Source organism: Dendrobates tinctorius, unplaced genomic scaffold (genome assembly GCF_039654945.1).
Source record: "Dendrobates tinctorius isolate UK_male_01 unplaced genomic scaffold, ASM3965494v1 ptg000029l, whole genome shotgun sequence".
Classification (NCBI taxonomy): Eukaryota; Metazoa; Chordata; class Amphibia; order Anura; family Dendrobatidae; genus Dendrobates; species Dendrobates tinctorius.
This window is the reverse complement of record NW_027361697.1, coordinates 22,596,474-22,605,246: the sequence shown is the minus strand read 5'-3', so window position 1 is coordinate 22,605,246 and position 8,773 is coordinate 22,596,474. Positions and strand designations below refer to the sequence as shown.

At 43.2% G+C, this 8,773-nt stretch overlaps 1 long non-coding RNA gene across 1 annotated transcript; it reads left to right on the top strand.

Annotated features, from left to right (window-relative positions):
* The first annotated feature begins 1,958 nt into the window (after nucleotides 1-1,958).
* Nucleotides 1,959-8,390, top strand: LOC141085715 (uncharacterized). Its single transcript, XR_012231388.1, has 2 exons — nucleotides 1,959-2,159; nucleotides 8,217-8,390. It is a non-coding gene; the product is annotated as an uncharacterized lncRNA (long non-coding RNA).
* Nucleotides 8,391-8,773: the final 383 nt, after the last annotated feature.

Sequence of the window (8,773 nt, the reverse complement as noted above, 5' to 3'; positions counted from 1 at the left end):
GTGAGCAATCCAGGATGCTGCTAAAAAAATTTTTCTTTCTTTTTATTCATAAATCCATTAAAATGCAATGGTCCAAGCAGTTCAAAACAGCAATAACGCAGGAAAGTAGTGCAGATAGGACTACGCGTTTCAGCGGTAGAACCCGCCTTCTTCACGGTCCAGAATCCTATCTGCACTACTTTCCTGCGTTATTGCTGTTTTGAACTGCTTGGACCATTGCATTTTAATGGATTTATCAATAAAAAGAAAGAAAATTTTTTTTAACAGCATCCTGGATTGCTCACGTTATTGCTGGACTTTGCTTTGCCGTTGTTCATATATATATATATATATATATATATATATATATATATATATATATATATGTGTCTCAATGACATGTGTATATATATGTATTCTATGTGTATATATCTATTCTTTCGTTTCTTTATTAAACCTGTCAGTGTGAGTTTACTGTATAGCACACTGAATTGCCGGCTTTTCTAAAAGACACCAGGTGCGTATTTCTCGCAAGTCACACGTGTGGTCTGTGTGTAATGCGTATTTTTAGCGCACTACGGGCGTAGTACGCTGACAATCGCAGCATGCTGCGATTAGCATGGACCGTAGAATACGGACGAGAAATATACGGCTGTTGGGAGCTGCCCCATAGAGAATCATTTGTCCGTGTGTAATGCGTGCTTTTAACGCCTCTCACTCGTACGTATTCCTCTCTAGTGTGACCCCGGCCTTATTATATTCTTTACTAATTTAATTTTGTTTTTCTCCCTCCCCTTCTGATATATTCATAGGTGACACTGCTGATGGCGGGGAGAGGGATTGATTGTCTATATCTTCTCAATGTCTGTTAAATTTGCTACATTTGCTTAATAAAAACATATTGAACAATAAATAGTAAAAGCTGCAGCTGACGAACGGCCACTTATTGTCTGCAGCCTGCATGTGACACAAGAAATCACATCACTTTCCAGGAACAGCGGCTCCGGTTCTGACATTGCTGAAATGGCGCCGCTGTAGGAGGTGGGTAACAATCGTCTTTATTTTAATTTGGAGGCCCAGAAATTATTACTCCGGGACTTATTCAGTAGTTGACAGCCCCTTTAGGCATCTTTAAAAAAAATCTGTATTTACCCTTGCACAAATGATCACATAGGGCATAGCAAAAGTAAATTATTTCTTAAAGAGACCACCTAGCTGGGATAGGAAGACTTATAGGCATTAGAGGAAAGCTTGTGTCAAGGAAAGTAATGAAGGTCTCTTGCACCCTAAACACCCCATTGAAGGCCTCTCACCCAGCCAACCAGTTTGCAAGTTTTCGTGTGGGAACAGCAGCGCCTAAATTACTGGTACGGTGCCGCTGCAGAAGTTGAGTATCCGCTGTTTTTACTGTATATTAATTGGGGTCCTAAATTGATTAAGCCGAGTTTGTCCAGTAGCGTACAGTCTCTTTTACGTATGGTACCTTGATTATGGAGCGCTCTGTGTATGAATCCTTTTTTAATATCACTTTTGGGCGCTCTTGTTCATGATCCATTAATTCTTATATTAAAATTTGGTATATTGCAAAGTTGCGCTCCCTAGTGCCACTGCACTCTGGTTTACATTTATGAACAAAGTGTAAAGCAGCGGCGTACCGTCAATAGTAGCAGACCACGCAGCTGCTATGGGGCCGGAGAGGTGAGGGGGCCTGGATGGGTGAGGGGGCCTGCGATGGCCGCTGCGGTTTGGCAGCTGTGATGTGCTGACACAGTACTATCTCCTTTAATTAAATGTAAGCGACGGCCACCGGCGGCTGTATACCCACTGGCTGGGCCCCTTGAAGCTTTCCTTGTTTCCTGGTCAGCAGTTGGCTGAAGTCTCTGGCTGGATTTGCATAAGAACGCCACACCTCCTAACAGCCAGAGAGGTAGCAGCACACGTGCATTGCAGGAAGCAGAAGAGTCTCTGGTGCTGATGGGTTACATGTACAATGTGATGTGTTATAAGGAAGGGTCCTGTCTGCACGTGTAGGCTGTCTGTCAGTGGTGGGCTGTGCTTGGTCAGGATGTAGCAGAGCGCTATGAGTTCCCCCTGCAGAACATGAGCTCACAAGAAGGAGTTAAGATGTTGCTCCTTGGGAGGAGGGAGGAGACCCAGCCATCTGTCAGGAGGTGGATGAGGTGTGTGAAGGACTTTGGCTTCCTCCCTGTGAATTGTGACATAACATTGCTTCTTCGGTAGTGATGTGTTGTTCTTGAACGATCCTATTCAAAGAGCCGGCTCCCTGCTGTGAACAAAATGAGCCGACTCTGCAGGGAGAACAGCCGAGTTTTTTTTTTTTCTAGCGCCTGGCAGCTTCAGCTTAGTGAAGCCTGACTGTGACTTATCTGGAGGGAGGATCGGTCAGGAGAGGAGGAGATGTGGAGTTGTGGGCTGTAAATAAATGCATGCGAGTTAACCCTTCAGTCCCAAATATACACTGCCAGTTCCTCCATGGCATATATGGTATGTGACTATGTGTAGTAGGAGGAGGGACTCGGCACATTGTTTGTCATCATCATCATCGTCTGCAATGACCTGTGCGTTACCTTTAGTCCCAAATAAAGATACACTTCACTGTCCCCTCATCCATGGTGTATACATACAGTATATGGTATGTGCAGGAGGAGAGGCTCAGCACATTGTTTGGTATATCATCGTCTCATAGTATTAGGCCAGGTTCACATTGCGTTAATGGCCCTGCGTTCAACGGGATCGTTACATAGCGGCACTAACGCACCCTTTGGCTGCAATGATAGTAACGCACCCAAACGCATGATGCGTTACTTCATGGCGCACCCCCAAATGCTGCAGACCACGTTCCAGGGTGCGTCATGAAGTAACGCATCATGCCGATTTTGGATGCGTTAGTATCATTGCAGCCAAAGGGTGCGTTAGTGCCGCTTTGTAACGGATCCCGTTGAACGCAGGGCCAGGAGGATTCAGGACAAACACTACAGGGAGGAGGATAGACGACGTCAGTTGTTGCTGCGAAGGGCTCGTACTCACTAGCGAGAGAGTTGCGTGTTTCTCGTCTGAGTCTCTCGCATGGAAACCTGGCACTGCCGCTGGCACTGGGACTGAAGCATGCGGTTAAATGTACTTCTATGCAGCCGCCCCCTCCGGTCCGAGTGCCGGCGGCAGTGCCTGGTTTCCATGCGAGAGACACGCACGAGAATCACGCGACTGTCTCGCAAGTAAGTAAGATCCCTAAGGGTAGGGGAAGTAATGTAAAGTGATTTTAGGTAAAACCTGTGGAGAGATCAGGTCCAGCTCCAGTCAATATATAGAGTTCAGCTGGTTTCACACGTGCATATTTTGGCTGCACACGGATCCGTTTTCGTCACCACTGACTTTCAGTGGTGACGGATGGGACTTGCATGTGCATCCAGTTGTCACCGTTTTCCCACAGATCCGTGTGTCTGCATATTTTTTCAGATGCACGAAAACGCAATTTGTTGCAGTTTTGTGTCATTTTAAAAACACGCACAGGGAGACACACGGATCCGTGGCTAAACGTCTGGAATTAACTTGGAGCTCTATGGAGCACGGATCCAGGAGAACACAGATCCGTGTGCTTCCATGTGCAGGGATCCATTTTGCGGCACTGAGCATGCTTGGAAGCGAGGGATGTGCTGTATGGGAAAGTGATGAAACTGTATGGGAACAGACTGCAGACATAATGTAGACTATGTATTTATGCTGCTCTGTCATACAGTGATCTTTCCTGCCTCACTAGAAGGGCTTGTGCCCTATGTTACAGTGTGGTAATGATAATAAAATGTATTGGGAGCATGTATAGGACATGGGGGCACCTGGTTAGGGGCTGTACGAGTGGGGCTGCATTCACACTAGTATTTTGGTACGGTGCGTTGTGATGCGTAGCAATCCTGATGCATCCTGATCCAGACTACATGCTAACATAGATAAAGAAGGCAATTAAGCATTAAATGCTACAGTACATCCAGCTGTACAAGAAATGGGACCAAATGTGAAAAAATAAACATCAGGAAGGGAAAAAAAAAATGTGAAAATGAGCTGATTTTCCTGAGTAATGAGCGAAGGGCTGTAAATTGGCAGAACGCAACAGCGATTAAACACTAATTGGATGGAAGACGAGCGATGCTACTGGAGAGGAGATAGCACTGTGCTGCGCTATGACTCTGGGGCAGGATTACAGATGTTTGCAAGAAACTAAGGCATATAGAGGATTAATGTGTGGGCAAGAATGCTTTAACTCCTTCTTGCTGACAAAGCGTATACTTGCATCCTAGATATGATGATCATGCCTTTTGTCTGTTTAGAACACCCCTGGGAGGTGATGGGAAGAAACAATGTGTAGTTCTTGCCATTTAAAATTCCTTTATGTATCACTCATCATAGTGACCTATTGTCATTCAATCTGATTCTGGGGGGGAGAAAAAACTTACAGGGAGTCTGAACACAAAATGACTGAAAGTACAGGTGCTCAGTGCACCCTTGGTGAGGCCAGTCTAGGGCAGCTTCTGTCTGCTTTCTGTCTAGCTCTGCCAAGGGTGCACTGAGGAGGACATATTTGGTATGAGCAGTCATTTTGTGCCGACAGATTCCATAATCGCTGGTCTTATTGTAGACAGCTTAACGAGGTTGTCCTGCTTAATCTTCCATTTTGACTTTTACAAGGAATATATCAAATTGGATGTAAGTGTTTTACTTTTTCTTTTACTCAAATGAGAAAAAAAATCAAGACTAGCTATAAAACTAATTGTTTGACCTATAACATGCATGCCTGGAGTTAAGAGCACCTGTTGATTTTTTTTTTTTTTTTTTTTTTTTTGGGGGGGGGGCCCATTCAGACTTTTGCTATGGGGCCCCATGATTTCTATGTACGCCCCTGGTGTAAAGGGTTGTGTCAGGCACAGTGACAAATACAGATTATTGCAAGAACCTCAAAATAGAGACCAGGATGAGAAAAAGCCGGACACAGCTGGTTGATATTCAAGAACTTAACTGGAAGCAAAGCGAAGGAGTAGTTTAAGGGTATGTGCACACGTTGCGGATTCTGCTGCGGATTTTTCCGCGCGGATTTTGCTAAATCCGCAGGTAAAATTACCTGAGTTTTACCTGCAGATTTACAGTAGTGAGGATTTTCTGCACATTTTGTGCGGATTTCACCCACGTTTTTACACCTGCGAAGTCCTATAATGGAAGAGGTGTAAAAACGCAGTGGAATCCGCACAAAGAATTGACATGCTGCGGATTCGAATCCGCAGCAAATCTGCGAGGAAAAATCCGCAGCATGTGCACAGCGTTTTTCATTTTACATTGGTTAAAATGGTACTGCTGCAGATCCGCAGGGCCAAATCCGCTGCGGGTCCGCAGCAGAATCCGCAACGTGTGTACAGACCCTTAGGCTATGTGCACACGCTGCGGTTTTTGCTGCGGATCCGCAGCAGTTCCGCAGACAGTGTACAGTACCATGTAAGTCTAAGTGATTTACAATCTGCTGTGCACATGCTGCAGATTTTTAACTGCGGAAAAGCTGAGGTTTTGAATCCGCAGAAAGAAATGACATGTCACTTCTTTTATGTGGATTCTGCTGCAGTTTACCATCTGCTCCATTGTAGAGGTGCTAAACCGCAGGGGAAAACCGCAGGCCAATCCGCAGGTAAAACCGCAGGTCATTTTACCTGCGGTTACGCAGATACAAATCCGCAGACCAATCTGCAGCGTGTGCACATAGCCTTAGACAGACTTTACACTTGTGAGGCACTGCACTCTGCTCAAAACAACTTCAACAAAAGTGTTAAAGGGGTTTTCCTGTTGTCCTTAGGATAGGTGATTAATATTAGTCCGGTGATGGTCGGTCAGCTGGCAGCCACCCACCCTGCTAATCAGCGGATATCTAGTCCGGAAGTTTCAAATGTAAGCAATGTACAGAGCAGAACACTGCGGCTTCATACATTGCTTATCGGTCGCTGCATCTACTGCAGCTTATCTCCTAACTAGTGATGAGCGAACGTGCTCGGATAAGGTGTTATCCGTTCATCCTGGGGTGCTAACCGAGTGTCTTTGGGGTGCTCAAATAATATGTTCGAGTCCTTGCGGCTGCATGTCTCACGGCTGTTTGACAGATGCAACACATGCAGGGATTACCTGTTTGTTAGACAATCCCTGCATGTGCTATGACTGTCGAACAGCCGCGAGACATGCAGCCATGGGGACTCGAACATATTATTTGAGCACCCCAAAGACACTCGGTTAGCACCCCAGGATGAATGGATAACACCTTGAATAGATGAACTGCAGTACTCAGCAGCAGCTAGTAACCAATGTACACAGAGTGGTGCTCTTGCTCCATATATTGCTTACATCTGCCGCTGCCAGACCAGATATCAGCTGATTGGTGGGGTGCTGATATCAGACCCACACTGATGACCTATCCATGAGTCATCATAAGTTATCAATTGTTTAGTCCTAGACAACCTCTTTAACGTCACAGAAACCCCCACTACCTTTTAAAGGGTCCACAAAGTTAGTAATGGAGCACTCTCTGAGCGATTGCTCGCCACGTAACCAGCAAAGATGGCCTACTCACAGTATGGCATCTACGAGCTTTATTTCCCACAGGGACCATTTAGGAAGAGATGGCATTAGGCAAGTTTAAGGGTTCACTCAAACTAGAATATAAGTTGGAAGAGTGAAATGCGAGAAAAAAAGTTATTGCACTCTGACCAATGCTACTCACTGAGGCCATGCAGATCTGCGTATTTCTCTCAGCTGTAGAAAGGAGAACAAAAAAAAAAAAAAATCACAGAATGCTGTGAATTCACTCTGAAATCCGATGGGTGTGACACAAAAATCGGACGCCACACGGACCATACATTACAATTCTATATCATAAGAAACTGTAAAAGGTTAATAACGGTCGAGTAAAAAAGAAGCATTGTACACGGATTACAAGTGAGCAAAAAATCGTACCACTTTTGTGGACGAGAATGGGACACATTTTTTATAGGCTAGTGTGAGCGAACCCATACAGAGATACAGAAGTTGAATCCTCAAGGATACATTTAACTTGAAAAAATATTCATGATTTTTATTTACCAACAAATAAAAAAAATAATCAGTTTATTTTGTAGTTTGGACAATATACAGGTCAATTTAGTTTAAATGAAAGTATCAAAATATATCCTTTTATTTTCCAGACATATCACACAGACCCGAAGATGCATGCTAACAGATTGCGGCTGATGTTTCATTGATACGAAAAAAAAACAATAATGGATTTTCAGTTACATGTCTGGTTCTGTAGTTTGCCATTTTTTTTATTCCTAAGAATGATAAATACTTCTGGTGATCAGAATTTGGAAAATACTTTTGCCTATGGTATCTGTAGCCAAAAACAATTACTTTCATTTCTCAGTTTCTCTGTAAACTCGCTTTTCCCACTTTTCCTTCTATAGGGTTCCCCAAGTCTATTTTTTGCCGCTGCAGGCTACCTGCTCACATATATTTAAAATGCTGGAATAGCTAAAGACCAACAGTTATCATATACAATTCAGAAAAGTCACACATCCTATATGATCTACAGTAATTCTACCAATCTACATGTAAACAACATTGTCCAGGTTTTTGGCACCAAATTCTTCAAAATGGCACTTGCAGTTCATGTTTTTTGCATGAAGTAAAAAATGCTCTTTATTTTTACCTTCAACCTGTTTTGCAACTTTTTAGAGCAAAAGTCGCATGTATCGCAAAATTTGCACCAAGATATCTGGCATACACAATGTGACTCCAGGGTGGGACTGGAGTATATTTGCGCCAAAGGTTTTGTGACTTTTTAAAAAGTCACAATCAATCACTCAGCCAAATAAGTTTGGAAACCTCAGACCCTGCCCACAATGGTGAACATAAAAAAAAATAAAAAAAAAAAAAAAAAATATAATAATACAGGCGAATACATATTAAAAAAAATACACTTTAAAAAATGTGCAAACTAAAAGAAGCATAATACACAAATAGAATAAAGTGAAAAACATGAAAAACTAGACAAAAAAAAAAAGGTGCTTTATCGATCTACATTAAAGTTAACGAAGCTGCATTTAAAGCACCACTTCAGTATTTTTTTTTTTTTATTGCACCGCTGGAGGGGTGTTTTAAATGCAAGTCTCCTGCCCTTGTCTCACACTCACTGTCGTCTGCTTCATTTTTTCCAGCGTCGCTGTTCCATCTCCGGTGAAAAGTGACCTGCCGGCACGCGCCAGTGTCTGATATTCTATGACTAAGGGCTACGGCCAGAAACACGTCAGAATGTTTGATAACCTTTAACTTGTCTGGACTACAAGAAAAAACTTTTAATGGAATGAAATAAAACACAATTTTTATTGATATCAAGCCTACGGATCTTTTTTTTTTTTTTTTTTTTTTTTCCTTTTTTATATTTCATCCGATGGTCAACAGAGTTAGAAAATGCTGCACAGCGAATGCTGGCCCAAATAATGCTGCACAACATACAGTATGCCCCCAAAATGCTGCACAGTGAATGGTGGCCCAAATAACGCTGAACAACATATGCCCCCATAAATGCTGCACAGTGAATGGTGGCCCAAATACCATAATGCTGCCCCCAAAGTGATAGGATTACTGGTAATCCTATCATGTTGCTGCCGCTGCCCCTGCTGGAATTTAAAAAAAAAAAACAAAAAAAAAACCACTATATACTCACCTACGTTGATGACAGCTGCTCCTGAGCGTCGCCGGCTCTTCAGTGACT